The sequence below is a fragment of the Brassica rapa genome, unplaced genomic scaffold, assembly GCF_000309985.2.
Source record: "Brassica rapa cultivar Chiifu-401-42 unplaced genomic scaffold, CAAS_Brap_v3.01 Scaffold0766, whole genome shotgun sequence".
In the NCBI taxonomy this organism is placed as follows: Eukaryota; Viridiplantae; Streptophyta; class Magnoliopsida; order Brassicales; family Brassicaceae; genus Brassica; species Brassica rapa.
In genome coordinates, this window is record NW_022610706.1 from 120,466 (window position 1) to 136,458 (window position 15,993).

Here is a 15,993-nt window from a genome sequence, read left to right on the forward strand (position 1 = left end):
GCCATCGATCCATGGCCATTGTTGCCTGTCGATCGAAGATGAGTTTGCCTGGAAAACATTTTGATTAGTAATGTTATCAATGTCCCTTTGGGCATGAAGTACTTGACTAGACAATTTGTTTAAATTTATCATGATTGGTGATATGAAGCGGTCATGCATGTCCTTGTAGGTCCTCAGCCTCTCATTCATGGCTGAGACCTTAGCGTCGAGCGATGTGATGTTACACACGTCGATCGATGTGGCTGGTTGTTGGTCCTTCTTGCGAATGGTGTCCAGATCTTGCTGCAGTAGCTCGATTTTAGTGCTCAGCCAGTCCACGTTGTTGTTGGGAGGGTAGTACACGTCATTTATCCTTGTGTCGATGTATGAGACTTCCCATTCATCCTTGTGTTTTGCTGAACATTGCGGTTCTGCAGGGATCTGGGCTGTAGGAAGACTGACGTCGATCGATGGTGCATGTGGTGCGTCGATCGATGCTGAGGTCGTGGCTTCCTTCTCAAGTTGCTGACGTAAACTCTCAATTTCTATCCTCATTTCTACCATACTTCTGAAAAGCTCATTGTAGCATCTATCTAAAGGTTGATGTGTATCTTCTATCAATGATTTGAGCTCCTCTCCCAGTTTTTCTTGAGCTCCACAAATACCAGTCACCATCTCGTTGATTTCATCTTTGGTGTAGAGTTCTAATGCCAGTCTTGTGAGTGTGAAGGAAGTGGCATCCTGAAAGACAGATCTGGCTCTCTTCAAAAAGAGATGCTCTTTCCAGTAATTTCCTGATGTCTTGCTTTGTGACAGGTATCATCTCACCAGCTACGCCTCGTGCATGTCCACACTCATCTCTGTAGACTCCATACTCGTCCCTTTGTTCCCAAGTGAACTTTCTGGCTCCGTACATGTCAAAAGCGCGGTTTCCAAATTCATAACGGCTGTCGATCGACGTCGGGTCATCCTTATCGATCGACGTTGGTGTTACCCTGTCGATCGATGTCTAAGTTGTCTCGTCGATCAATGCTTGGCCTTTTGATTGGTGTGATAGATCTAGATTGATTTCTCTTGCGGCAACTCCTACGTGGTTGTTAGGATCTGTTTGAATGACGTCTGGAGTGCCACGTTGATGTGAGAATAGGTTGTCAGGTCCATTGGCCACTTGAAGGATAGCTGCTATGTCCTCTCTGGACACTTGTAAGATCCTTCCATCTATTGCACATGTGTTGCCATCTGGGTCCCTGAAAATACCAAATTCATCAGGTGTTAGAAAACCGTAATCAATGTTTGCATTATCATTCAATTTAGAAATAGAAAGATTAGGGTTAAGAGAAGTATCGATCGATGTAGATACAGTTGCATCGATCGATGGCAGAGTAATTTCTGCAGAACTTGTGTTCTTGAGATGATTGCTCTTCATGGATTTTCTTGTTGATGTAGATGGAAGAGTGTTCATCTTTTCTGCTTGTGTATCTTCTCTGGAGTTTGGAGGTGGTTTTAGGGGTGCAAAACATTTTATATAGGTATCTATAAACCTAGTTGGAGAGGGAATATTCTCCTGCTCCTGAATTTTCGCTGCGGCGCGAATATCGATCGATGGTTCTGTATGGGTGTCGATCGACGTGAGCAGTTGCTTTGCTGGACGAGGGTGGGTATCGACCAATGTGGAGTGCACTTCGTCGAACGATGTTGGAAACGTGTTGGTGAACTTATGTGTTTCAAGTCTTTCATCCTGCAAAGACATTTCTATTGCACGTTCTTTCCAATAATCCTCATCGTATTCCTCTGTATGTTCCTTGATAGGTGAAGTAATTACAGTGTCAACTACAAAACTTTCATGCAAACCACTGTCTGCCCAACTGCCTATGGAATAATCATCACGTCCTCTCTTGCTTGGAGGTTGGAAGGCAAAGTGTGGGTAACAATGATTAGGTGGAGCGAAATGGTCAACCGGCTGCTTTACGACGAGCGACGTGTTGTTGTGGTCATCGGTCACCGTTGACTCATTGGAATCAATCGATGGAAAAGTGGGGGTGTCGATTGATTCCAAGTACTCTGTTTCGTACTCCGATTTGTACTCTGCTCCACAATGGCATGCGCCAATGAAGCCAAGTTCTTTCCCTTAATCCACAGAATTAATAGGGTCGTAGTGGATATTGGGATCTATCAGCGTCAGACAGAATTTGTTATTGTTCATGTCACATACAGCTCCTACTGTAGCTAGGAAAGATCTTCCAAGCAGAAGTGAAGAGTTCCAGTTAAGCTCGATGTCTAGGAAATGAAAATCTACCGGGACGAGGGCATTAACAATCTGTACCTCCAGATCTCTTATGATACCTCCTGATCGTTTTTCTAAAAGATCCACGAAGATGAAGGATTTTATTGAAGGTTCGATGGTCAAACCAAGCTGGTTTGCCATGATCCTAAGGAGGATACTAACTGATGCTCCTGTGTCACACATTGAATGGGAAATTCAACACCCTTGACTACGCATGGTATTGCAAACTTCCCAGGATCACTCTTCTTCGTCAATGTGATCCTGTGTTTCATCTTCTCTCTGACTTGATGAAACATTCTCCTAATGTCCTCCTCAGTTACCTTTGTTTCTCTGAAGAACATCCACAACCGGTGTGTGAAGTAAGCTTCATCAAAAGCTTTTTCGATTGGGATTCTGAGGATTCTTTTAGTGAAACCATCCATCTCCTTATCGTTAGCTTCCCTCTTAAGGTTCTTAGGAATTTTCTCCTTTCTTTTCCCTAACCTTCTCCCTTCAGTTTCCTGATCTTCTTGAACTGGTTCTGGTGAAATATTTAAAGCGTTGGGTTTTGGTTCGAGTGGGCTAGCTAATGGTTTAGGTGGTGGTCTGAGTGCGTTGATATAGTCATTATCGATTGAGGGTAACCGCACTCGGTATGTCAGAGGTGCCTGTCGATCAATGGAGGGTGTGTTGTGACGATCGACGTCAGACTCACTCTGTCGATCGATGGTTGACTCAACCGATCGATCGATTTTATCATAGAAAGGGGAGGGTGGGTGAGGATGCTTAGCTGCGAATTCCTCATGAGTTAGAATTCGAACCGCATTGCATTCAGTCATTTCAGCAGACGACGTCGATCGATGACTGGAGTAATCCGTCCATCGATCTTCGTCATGGTCTGTCGATCGATGCGAGTTCATCGACATTGGTCGACACCATTGGGATCCGCCGAGACTCATGGAGCTTTCGATCTCGAAGTCTCCTTCATAAAGCTTTTCATGTCTCACCACTTGCCAGAAATCATCATCTATGATGGCATTTATGTGGTGTTTTCCTTTATCGGCTCCTGCCTCTCTAGCGAAATCTTCTTGCCTCTTTATAGTCTCGCCAGTCTGAATTACTTGTGTTTAAAGTTTTCTCACCTGAGTCCCTAAGGTCTCGATTTTGGTGTTCAGATTGTTGTAGGCGGAGTCTATTTTACCATTGAAATCCACGGTGATTTGTTGTTGTCCCAACAGTACTCGATGAAGCATCTCTTCGATCTTGCTTTCCTGAGTCTGGGGTGGTGGATTCTGGTAGTAGGAGTTCAAGTAGCTTTTGCTGTTGTTGAAGGGTTTTTGAAATTAGGAACTCTGGTTACTTCTTTGACCATTTCCAAAGAAGTTTATGTTTCCGCCTTGGTTTCCAAATTTCTGGAATCCGGTACCTCCGATGTAGTTCACATTTTCTTCTCCTTCCGTATCTGCTACTTCTCCTTCAGCTGAACAGACTTGCTTCCTAAGAAGCTCGTGCACCATATCTAACTTAGCTCTTACTTCATCCATCTGTTCCTTCCCGATAGAGGCTACAGACTTCTTTCGTTCAGAGTCAGTGTTTTTGGTGCTGCTGCTGTTAGCAAGGTTTTCGATAAGTCTCACAGCTTCCAACGGATTCCGAGTAGTGAAGTTTCCTTCACTCGCCGTATCAAGAGCCATTTGATACTGTAAGGCGAGAACTCGGAATAATGTGCTTAGCAGCTGCACTTCGTTAAATCCGTGGTGTGGACAGTCTCGCTGGAAGAACATAAATCTAATCCACGCATCTTTGAAGGACTCTCCAGCCTCCTGCGATAATGTGGAAATTTTGTTCCGAAGTTCTTCAGCGCGCGCCTCATCAAAGAAGTTTCGTAAGAAAGCATTCTTGATGTCGGCCCAGGATGTTAAGGATCATGTGGGTTGCTGCCTAAGCCAGTGCATCGCTTCTCCATTCAGCGTGTATCTGAAGAGCTTGCACAGCAGGTAATCTTCGGGGACTCATTCCATCCGAATAGCAGCGATTAAATCCTCGAACCGTTCTAGATGGTCCATAGGACGGGAGTGTAATATTGAGGATTCAGCTCGAAATTCTGCTTCTGGATCTCCGGAAGTCTAATGGCTGATCTGTTGGAATAGTACTCATCTGGGCGATTGTATTCGGCCAGTGGTTTCGATCGAGCGTCCTCGTTTACAGGTTGAGCAGCTCCTGTAGCATCAGCATCAGGGATTACAGTCCCTTAAGTGTCTATTTTCTGACCTGTTGCATTACGCTGATGACCGTCATGGTCATACAGGTTTCCGTTCTCGTCCTGTGTTAGAATAATAATGTTTATCATTTTTGACGACACGGTATTGATCGACGTACGCGGTGTAGTATCGATAGTTATCGAACGATTTGGATCGATCGACGATGAAGGTCTGGTGTCGGACGACGGTTGGTTGTGCGTATCGATCGACGACGAAGTTGTTGCATCGAGCGATGTGGAACGTTGACCTCTACGGATGGTGCGTTCCAAGTGAGCAGGATCGTCTGAGAACAGCAAGTCTTTCTCCTTGTTGCTTTTGGTACCACTGCGCATGCACCTGAAAAGACAAGAAAAAGATTATGTTAGAAAGAGGGTAGAGAAAAGAATAAGAATCAATAAAACTAAATCTAATAGCGATCAAATCTCCCCGGCAGCGGCACCAAATTTGATACCACTCAAATTACCCTAAGGAGTGTTACTCTGATCAAAAGAGGTTCAAATGTAGTACTTATGGATCGAATCCACAAGGAGCTAGGGAACAATTAAATCTAGTGTTTATTAATTCAAAGAGTTGTAAATGTTTAAATGAAATAGCAATAGTAACAAGCAAAGTAAATAGTAAATGTAACTTGGTTGGAAATGATATTAGATGCAGGGCCACCATTCAGGTGTTGGAGATTATAATATCTATAGATGCCTATTTGTTGCATGCATGATATGTTAGAGCTCAACCGCTTAACTCAGTGATCAGCTGTCGCATGTTTAACTGGTTAGTATGTCGACAACGAAAGAGTGTCGATCGATGGTCCTATTGGGACGTCGACCGATACACCTTTGCCTACGTCGATCGATAGTCAGTTGAGGACATCGATCGACGGGTTCTAGCCAGGCCTATGCGCGAGTATGATATGCCCTATTAAGATACTAAATTGGCGGTTAGCCCTCTCTAGCAGTCCTAATATGATAGATAGAGGTCAGGATGGGATAACAAGGGTGCTTGAGTATGCAATCCTATGATCAAGTTCTAGTTAGCAAGGCTAAAACAAGCAATGAATACAAATCTATCATGAATATCACAACAAGGCTGATCTATAGTTTGGGGCTAATCCCACAAACCTATCTGAACCCTGGATCTAATAAGTGAACTACTCAGACATAGCAAAGCAATTCATAACAATGAAGAAATAGAAATTCATTGAATAGATGAAAAGAAATGAAAACAAGGAGTTCCAATCACAAGTGATCTTCTCTCCAAAACTCTCTCTTCTCTCTCAAAATCAAACTGTAACAAAAAACTCTCTTCTGCCGTCAAAACACTTAGGCAGTATATAATCTACTAGGTTAAAAACTCGTCAGAGAATTTTTGTAATTTGGCTTGGCCTTGGGTTTTAAGTCCGCTGGATCCAAAATGTCGCGTGTCCAATGTCTCGACATCGATCGATGGTACTTGTGTACATCGATCGACATTAATCCTCATCTGTCGAGGCATCTCTTGGTGTCGATCGACAGCACTGGATGCAAATCGATCGATTGTTCTTCCTCTCGTCGACCTCTACATGGTCAGCTCGGGTGAAATGTCCTTTAAGCTCCAAAATGCTCCAAAGTCATAGCTTTACTCCGAAATGCACCTGAACCTGAAAACATACCTAGAAGAGTAGAAAACATAGATATATAAATAGTAAAACACCTATATACCATGGATGAAAACGGGTCAAATCCAAGGTATATCAACTATCTCCCAAAGACCGTAGCAAACTCATTTCATGTTTTCCGCCATTCTATGTAATCAATCAAACTTTGTGGTAAAAACCACGGAAAGTTCGTTCTTTATCGAAAGAAGCCGAAGTAAACGTGTCGAGTCTGAAGACGGCCCAAAGGGACCTAGGACATGACTCGAGGCCCAACTTACGATTTCTTAACCAACAGCCTATAAGCCATATGGCGGTTTAAGCTTGGTCCGTAAGAAAAGATAAATGTCAAGTTTCCGCGGATAAATACGAAGTTTTAAAGATAATCACAAAGATCGGAAAAAATGGAATATCTCCATTTTTATGCTAGGACAGCTTAGGGGCAGAAGAGGAAAAGCGTAAACCGACCTAGGAGCGAGTATATAAGGAGTCCAAGGCGAGAGGCATGTGGAGCAACTTTTTTCAGAGAAAACTTAGCACTTAGAGCAATGTAGGCATATTTCCTTTTTTTCTATTCGAGCTGCGACTCAATTAGGTTATTGCTGCCTTAGGGTTTTAGAACTAGGAATCTCGCCGACAGCTCACGTAGCCCAGGCACTTACCTTGTTGTAACTCTCAAACGCGAATTCGGAATAAGATCTACTTTGCTCTATTTTCGATTTCTTATTTTTCTCGTCTTTTATTTCGTGGTCTGATTGCTTAGCGTGTGGTATTAACAGATCTCCGAGACGTGTGGGAAATTAGGGTTTTCCTAGTTTCCTAATTTAGACGGAAATCGACAGTGCGAATTTCGGTTCCCACAGTTTGGCACTAGAAGGACGGGGAGGTACAGATCAATCTAACTCGCAAAAGCCACTCAAGAATCAGGAACGATATGCAAGATTCGACGTGGGCGAACGTCATCTTGTTCAAGGTGGGAGCAACGGTCAATCGAGCCAAACCTCAGAACGATCTCCTTGTTATCGAGCTGACGATTCGGGATATCGATGTCGCTAGGGTGCTAATCGACACCGGGAGTTCGGCCGATATCATCTTCAAGGATACTCTCGAAAAAATGGGGATCAATCAATCTGAAGTCGCGAAATACCCTAAGCTACATCTGTGGCTTTCGGGAGAAACAACCATGGCCTACGGATCGATTAATCACGCAGTCAAAGCCGGAACCGTGACAAGAGTCACAGAGTTTCTAGTCGTTGACTGTCCCGCATCTTGCAACGTTATCATGAGAACGCCATGGTTAAACGCCATGCGTGCCATCCCGTCAACGTACCTACTTTGCCTCAAGTTCCCAACCCCTAACGGAGTCGAGGTAATATGGGGAATCCCGAGAGTATCACAGGTGTGTTTCGCCGCAGAACTAAAACGAAAAAGACCGGAGCTCGAGACCACTCCTAGAAAAGCGGAGAAAAATAACTCCAGCGAAGATCCGCGAAGTCAAGATTCAGCGGAATTCTTCTGGCAGACTCGTAACACCGCGGCCCTAGAGGAAAAACGCGACCCAACTTGCGAACCTGTAGTGACAGGTTGTCTCGACGAACCATTCCCGGGATGCTGCGTCGAGATTGGAGCCAATCTCTGTGAGCCTTTGAGGACAGAACCCGTAACCTGTCTAAAAAAGAACTCGTAACCTGTCTCCGCGTAGCCTGCGGAAGATATGCCAGGGATCGACATTAACATAACGTGTCACGAATTGAACATCGATCCGACTTTCAAACCCGTCAAACAAAAAAGGCGGAAGCTAGGACCCGAACGTGCTTCTGCGGTAAACGACGAGGTCGAAAAATTGCTTAAATTCGAGTTAATAACGGAATTGAGGTATCCAAACTGGCTCCCCAACCCTGTAGTAGTAAAAAAGAAAAACGGGAAATGGCGAGTTTGCGTGGATTTACGGACCTAAACAAAGCCTGTCCGAAGGATAGTTTCCCTCTACCACATATCGATCGATTAGTAGAAGCAACAGTGGGCAACGAACTTCTCAGGTTATAATCAGATTATGATGAACCCTGACGATCGCGAGAAGACTGCGTTCATTACCGATCGCGGAACCTATTGCTACAGGGTAATGCCCTTCGGTCTCAAAAACTCAGGCGCGACTTACCAACTACTCGTGAACCGAATGTTCTCCAAACAACTCGTAAAAACGATGGAGATTTATATTGACGACATGCTCGTCAAGTCCCTCCAAGCAAAGGATTACGTGTCACATATCGAGGAATGTTTCATGCAGTTAAATTCCCATAACATGAAGCTCAACCCGACAAAATGCTGTGGCATCAGGGGAATTCCTCGGTTACCTAGTCACATACCGCGGCATCGAAGCTAATCCAAAACAGATCAACGCATTGATCGAGATGGCTTCACCAAAGAATAAGCGGGAAGTCCAAAGGCTGACCGGTAGGGTCGCGGCACTTAACCAATTTATTTCACGATCAACAGACAAGTGCCTGCCCTAGTACGATGTCCTGCGGGGAAATAAAACATTCGGATGGTTGGAAGAATGCGTAAACGCTTTCCAACAGCTGAAGCGGTATTTGGCTTCTCCTCCCGTCCTCGCAAAACCCGTGGAAGGGGAACCTTTGTTCTTATACATCGCTGTGTCAGCAACAGCCGGGAGCGGCGTCCTGATCAGGGAAGAATGCGGCGAACAGAAACCTATTTTCTACATAAGCAAAACCTTGCTGGATGCCGAATCTAGGTACCCGCTGATGGAAAAATTAGCATGCGCTGTCGTAACATCGGCCCGAAAACTTAGACCATATTTTCAATCCCACACGATCTTCATCCTCACAACTCTTCCCCTTCAAACGATTCTGCATAGCCCGAGTCAGTCGGGCCGACTGGCCAAGTGGGCAGTCGAATTGAGCGAGTACGATATCGAGTACCGACCAAGGACAAGCGCAAAATCACAAGTGCTTGCAGACTTCTTGGTCGAACTACCAACGGGGACCATAACCAACGAGGAACCAAATTCCACCTGGCTCCTCCACGTCGACGGATCCTCATCCAAGCAAGGATCAGGTATCGGAATTCGCCTCACATCTCCAACGAGCGAAATCTTAGAGCAATCATTCAGGCTAGAATTCCACGCCTCGAACAACGAGGCCGAATACGAAGCACTCATTGCAGGGCTGCGTTTGACTCACTGCTTGAAGATACGCAACATCCATGCTTACTGTGACTCCCACCTAGTGGCCAGTCAATTCAGCAGAGAGTACGAAGCCAGAGACGAACGGATGGACGCGTACCTTAAACTGGTCCAAAATCTAGCTCAAGAGTTTGACTGTTTTGCCCTTACGCGAATCCCCCGTTCCGAAAACGTCCAGGCAGACGCCCTCGCGGCCCTAGCATCAATCTCTGACCTGGGCCTTAAAGAGTAATTCCGGTCGAATTCATCGAACATCCGAGCATCGGGCCACCCATCGTCGTCAACCTTATAGAAGGTCAAGATGACGAGGAAGAAGAAGTTACGATACAACCACAATCACAGCAACCTGATTACGGCTGCGATACCCCATGGCTGCAGACAATTCGAGACTACATTATCGATGGGCAATTGCCCACCGAGAAATGGGCAGCCCGCAAAGTCCGAACACAGGCCGCATGCTACGTTACAGTGGACGGTGAAATTTTTAAATGGACATTCTCCGGACCACTTATGACGTGTCTGGAAGGGGAAAAAGAAAGAAAAGTAATGGAGGAAGTACATTTTGGTTCCTGCGGCAACCATTCCGGTGGAAGATCGCTGGCAGTGAAAATCAAACACCATGGATACTACTGGCCAACGATGATCGGAGATTGCAAGATGTTCGTGCGAAAATGCGAAAATGCCAAAGGCATGCTCCGACCATCCGACAACCAGCCGAAGTTCTTTTTTCCATCACATCGTCCTATCCCTTTATGCGCTGGGCCATGGATATCGTTGGACCTCTTCATAATTCAAAGCAGAAGTATTTCCTTCTAGTTCTCACCGACTTCTTCTCAAAATGGGTAGAGGCAGACTCGTACGCAAGTATAAAAGATGTCCAAGTCAAAAATTTTGTATGGTAAAACATCATCTGTAGGCATGGAGTTCCTTACGAGATCGTAACCGATAACGGGTCTCAGTTCATCTCCACCCGGTTCGAGGCATTCTGCAAAAAATGGAAGATACGACTCAACAAGTCAACGCCCAGATATCTGCAGTGCAACGGACAGGCTGAAACAATCAACAAGACCATTCTCGACGGACTGAAGAAACGCATAGAGGCCAAAAAAGGTAGGTGGGCCGACGAACTCGAGGGAGTCCTCTGGTCTCACCGTACCACCCCAAGGCGAGCAACGGGAGAAACTCCCTTCGCTAGCAACGGGAGAAACTCCCTTCGCTCTAGTATACGGCACGGAATGCATGATTCCCGCAGAAGTAGAGTTCCCGGCGTTCGAAGAAGGTTACTACCCGAACGAGAGGAGCTCAACGACGCCATGCTCTTGGTTGATCTCGACCTCATTGACGAGCACCGAGATCTAGCGCTCATCCGAATACAAAATTACCAACACGCAGCTGCAAAGTACTATAATTCCAACGTACGAAATCGCAGGTTTAATCAAGGAGATCTGGTCCTTCGCAAAGTCTTCCAAAACACCGCTGAACAAAACGCAGGAAAACTTGGAGCAAACTGGGAAGGTCCCTATAAAATCGAAAAAGTCGTCCGACCAGGTTCTTACGAAATAGCCAACATGCAAGGCGTAAAAATTCCTAGGACCTGGAACGCGATGCATCTCAAAAAATACTATCACTAAACAAACCAACTCGCAATCACTGAACTACGAGACAGCTTAATCTCCATAAGGAGTACGTAGGCAGTTTGTCAAAAGGCAAATTCAGCTGTCCCCCCTCATTAAAAAAGGGGGGGAGTGGGTACGTATACTCCTATACTCCCAAAATCAAAAAACACCTTACCACGCTCTTGGTGTTTTCGACTTATCAGATCATCTTCACTCGTAAAATCGTTTTTGATTCTCGAAAATTTAATCAGCTGTTTAAGAGAAGCAACCTTTGGCATCGCAAGACGTCGCAAAAGTTGTCTCAAAGATTACTTCTTCCGAACGAACGAAACCTCCGTCACAAAAAAGACATATATATGCACACATTTATTTTGCGCAAAAACTCGAAACCACGGCACGCACCACCAAGTCCGTTGCTGATCACATCGAACTCACAAACGTCCTAAATAGACATAGCAATCTCACGAAGATGACTCTCTTATATCTGACACAATGATAATAGCGCTATAAAAGAAATCCGAAATTTTGGTCCAGCACTTCCGATCTCCGGAGAGATGCTCGATTCTTATCAAACAAGTCGTATAAGCCGAGAACCTATTGCGGACATTAAATCGATACGAATCAGGAAGAAATCACAACAGGAAAAACGATAGCCGGCTAGGCACCGCACAATCCTTAAACCGAAAGTAAACCTAGGTCTTGCCCTAAACCCAGCGCACTGGTCTCTAACATCTCAAGGCATTATATCGAAAGATAAGAGATTCCTAAAACATGCCTCTATGTTTATATTTGACATCTTCAGCGCCTCCACAGAGCTCACATCTCGCGGAAGAACTCTCGAAACAGATCTCGAATGAAACATTTCACAATCGAAGAAGGATATGAGACGACAACTCATCACCTTCCTCCCCACTATACACAAACTCATAAAAGTGCCATTTGATTATTTTATCATAAAAAAACCGCAGAGCGGCAGGGATTCAAAGCCACACACGGCCAGTCCCGAAATACAAAACAAGGCCATTCAAGGCCGAAACATAAAAACATAAAAAAAATCTCTCGCAAGAGATCTAACCTAAGTCATCCTCAGAGCTCACGCCCCCTCTTCACTCAACGCCTCGTCCGAGCCTGGAGACGCATCACCTCCGTTTTCTCCAACCATCGGGTCTTTCCCCTCTGGGTCTTCTGAACACGTCGGAAGGGAGCATGCGGATTTCAGGTCAGCAAGGATGAGATCGAAATCTACATCCACGGCCGCCATATCTCCCTTGCAACCGGACAGTCGGGCCTCTTCGGCCTCCAAGGTCGGGGGAGTCCCACTTTGAAAACCATCATCTGTAGGCATGGAGTTCCTTACGAGATCGTAACCGATAACGGGTCTCAGTTCATCTCCACCCGGTTCGAGGCATTCTGCAAAAAATGGAAGATACGACTCAACAAGTCAACGCCCAAATATCCGCAGTGCAACGGACAGGCTGAAACAATCAACAAGACAATTCTCGATGGACTGAAGAAACGCTTAGAGGCCACAAAAGGTAGGTGGGCTGACGAACTCGAGGGAGTCCTCTGGTCTCACCGTACCACCCCAAGGCGAACAACGGGAGAAAATCCCTTCGCTCTGGTATACGGCACGGAATGCATGATTCCCGCAGAAGTAGAGTTCCCGGTGTTCGAAGAAGGTTACTACCCAAACGAGAGGAGCTCAACGACGCCATGCTCTTGGATGATCTCGACCTCATTAACGAGCACCGAGATATAGCGCTCATCCGAATACAAAATTATCAACACGCAGCTGCAAAGTACTATAATTCCAACGTACGAAATCACAGGTTTAATCAAGGAGATCTGGTCCTTCGCAAAATCTTCCAAAACACCGCTGAACGAAACGCGGGAAAACTTGGAGCAAACTGGGAAGGTCCCTATAAAATCGAAAAAGTCGCCCGACCAGGTTCTTACGAAATAGCCAACATGCAAGGCGTAAAAATTCCTAGGACCTGGAACGCGATGCATCTCAAAAAATACTATCACTAAACAAACCAACTCGCAATCACTGAACTACGAGACGGCTTGATCTCCATAAGGAGTACGTAGGCAGTTTGTCAAAAGGCAAATTAAGCTGTCCCCCCCACATTAAAAAAGGGGCGGAGTGGGTACGTATACTCCTATACTCCCAAAATAAAAAAACACCTTACCACGCTCTTGGTGTTTTCGACTTATCAGATCATCTTCACTCGTAAAATCATTTTCGATTCTCGAAAATTAATCAGCTGTTTAAGAGAAGCAACCTTTGGCATCACGATACGTCGCAAAAGATGTCTCAAAGATTACTTCTTCCGAATGAACGAAACCTCGGTCACAAAAAAGACATATATATGCACACATTTATTTTGCGCAAAAACTCGAAACCACGGCACGCGCCACCAAGTCCGATGCTGATCACATCGAACTCACAAACGTCCTAAACAGACATAGCCATCTCACGAAGATGACTCTCTTACATCTGACACAAGGATAATAGCGCTATAAAAGAAATCCGAAATTTTGGTCCAGCACTTCCGATCTCCAGAGAGATGCTCGATTCTTATCAAACAAGTCGTATAAGCCGAGAACCTATTGCGGACATTAAATCGATACGAATCAGGAAGAAATCACAACAGGAAAAACGATAGCCGGCTAGGCACCGCACAATCCTTAAACCGAAAGTAAACCTAGGTCTTGCCCTAAACCCAGCGCACTGGTCTCTAACATCTCAAGGCATTATATCGAAATATAAGAGATTCCTAAAACATGCCTCTATGTTTATATTTGACATCTTCAGCGCCTCCGCAGAGCTCACATCTCGCGGAAGAACTCTCGAAACAGATCTCGAATGAAACATTTCACAATCGAAGAAGGATATGAGACGACAACTCATCACCTTCCTCCCCACTATACACAAACTCATAAAAGTGCCATTTGATTATTTTATCATAAAAAAACCGCAGAGCGGCAGGGATTCAAAGCCACACACGGCCAGTCCCGAAATACAAAACAAGGCCATTCAAGGCCGAAACATAAAAACATAAAAAAAATCTCTCGCAAGAGATCTAACCTAAGTCATCCTCAGAGCTCACGCCCCCTCTTCACTCAACGCCTCGTCCGAGCCTGGAGACGCATCACCTCCGTTTTCTCCAACCATCGGGTCTTTCCCCTCTGGGTCTTCTGAACACGTCGGAAGGGAGCATGCGGATTTCAGGTCAGCAAGGATGAGATCGAAATCTACATCCACGGCCGCCATATCTCCCTTGCAACCGGACAGTCGGGCCTCTTCGGCCTCCAAGGTCGGGGGAGTCCCACTTTGAAAAACATCATCTGTAGGCATGGAGTTCCTTACGAGATCGTAACCGATAACGGGTCTCAGTTCATCTCCACCCGGTTCGAGGCATTCTGCAAAAAATGGAAGATACGACTCAACAAGTCAACGCCCAAATATCCGCAGTGCAACGGACAGGCTGAAACAATCAACAAGACAATTCTCGATGGACTGAAGAAACGCTTAGAGGCCAAAAAAGGTAGGTGGGCTGACGAACTCGAGGGAGTCCTCTGGTCTCACCGTACCACCCCAAGGCGAACAACGGGAGAAAATCCCTTCGCTCTGGTATACGGCACGGAATGCATGATTCCCGCAGAAGTAGAGTTCCCGGTGTTCGAAGAAGGTTACTACCCAAACGAGAGGAGCTCAACAACGCCATGCTCTTGGATGATCTCGACCTCATTAACGAGCACCAAGATCTAGCGCTCATCCGAATACAAAATTATCAACACGCAGCTGCAGAGTACTATAATTCCAACGTACGAAATCACAGGTTTAATCAAGGAGATCTGGTCCTTCGCAAAATCTTCCAAAACACCGCTGAACGAAACGCGGGAAAACTTGGAGCAAACTGGGAAGGTCCCTATAAAATCGAAAAAGTCGCCCGACCAGGTTCTTACGAAATAGCCAACATGCAAGGCGTAAAAATTCCTAGGACCTGGAACGCGATGCATCTCAAAAAATACTATCACTAAACAAACCAACTCGCAATCACTGAACTACGAGACGGCTTGATCTCCATAAGGAGTACGTAGGCAGTTTGTCAAAAGGCAAATTAAGCTGTCCCCCCACATTAAAAAAGGGGCGGAGTGGGTACGTATACTCCTATACTCCCAAAATCAAAAAACACCTTACCACGCTCTTGGTGTTTTCGACTTATCAGATCATCTTCACTCGTAAAATCATTTTCGATTCTCGAAAATTAATCAGCTGTTTAAGAGAAGCAACCTTTGGCATCACGATACGTCGCAAAAGATGTCTCAAAGATTACTTCTTCCGAATGAACGAAACCTCGGTCACAAAAAAGACATATATATGCACACATTTATTTTGCGCAAAAACTCGAAACCACGGCACGCGCCACCAAGTCCGATGCTGATCACATCGAACTCACAAACGTCCTAAACAGACATAGCCATCTCACGAAGATGACTCTCTTACATCTGACACAAGGATAATAGCGCTATAAAAGAAATCCGAAATTTTGGTCCAGCACTTCCGATCTCCGGAGAGATGTTCGATTCTTATCAAACAAGTCGTATAAGCCGGGAACCCATCGCGGACTTTAAATCGATACGAATCAGGAAGAAATCGCAACAGGAAAAACGATAGCCGGCTAGTCGCCGCTCAATCCTTAAACCCAAAGTAAACCTAGGTCTTGCCCTAAACCCAGCGCACTGGTCTCTAACATCTCAAGGCATGATATCGAAAGATAAGAGATTCCTAAACCATGCCTCTATGTTTATATTTGACATCTTCAGCGCCTCCGCAGAGCTCACATCTCACGGAAGAACTCTCGAAACAGATCTCGAATGAAACATTTCACAATCGAAGAAGGATATGAGACGACAACTCATCACCTTCCTCCCCACTATACACAAACTCATAAAAGTGTCATTTGATTATCTTATCATAAAAAAACCGCAGAGCGGCAGGGATTCAAAGCCACACATGGCCAGTCCCGAAATAC

The 15,993-nt window shown here is 45.3% G+C and overlaps 1 non-coding gene across 1 annotated transcript; it reads left to right on the forward strand.

Annotated features, from left to right (window-relative positions):
- Window positions 1–3,991: 3,991 nt before the first annotated feature.
- On the forward strand, window positions 3,992–4,097 carry LOC117130996. The gene has a single exon (XR_004454236.1). It is a non-coding gene; the product is annotated as a small nucleolar RNA R71 (small nucleolar RNA).
- The last annotated feature ends 11,896 nt before the right edge of the window (window positions 4,098–15,993 follow it).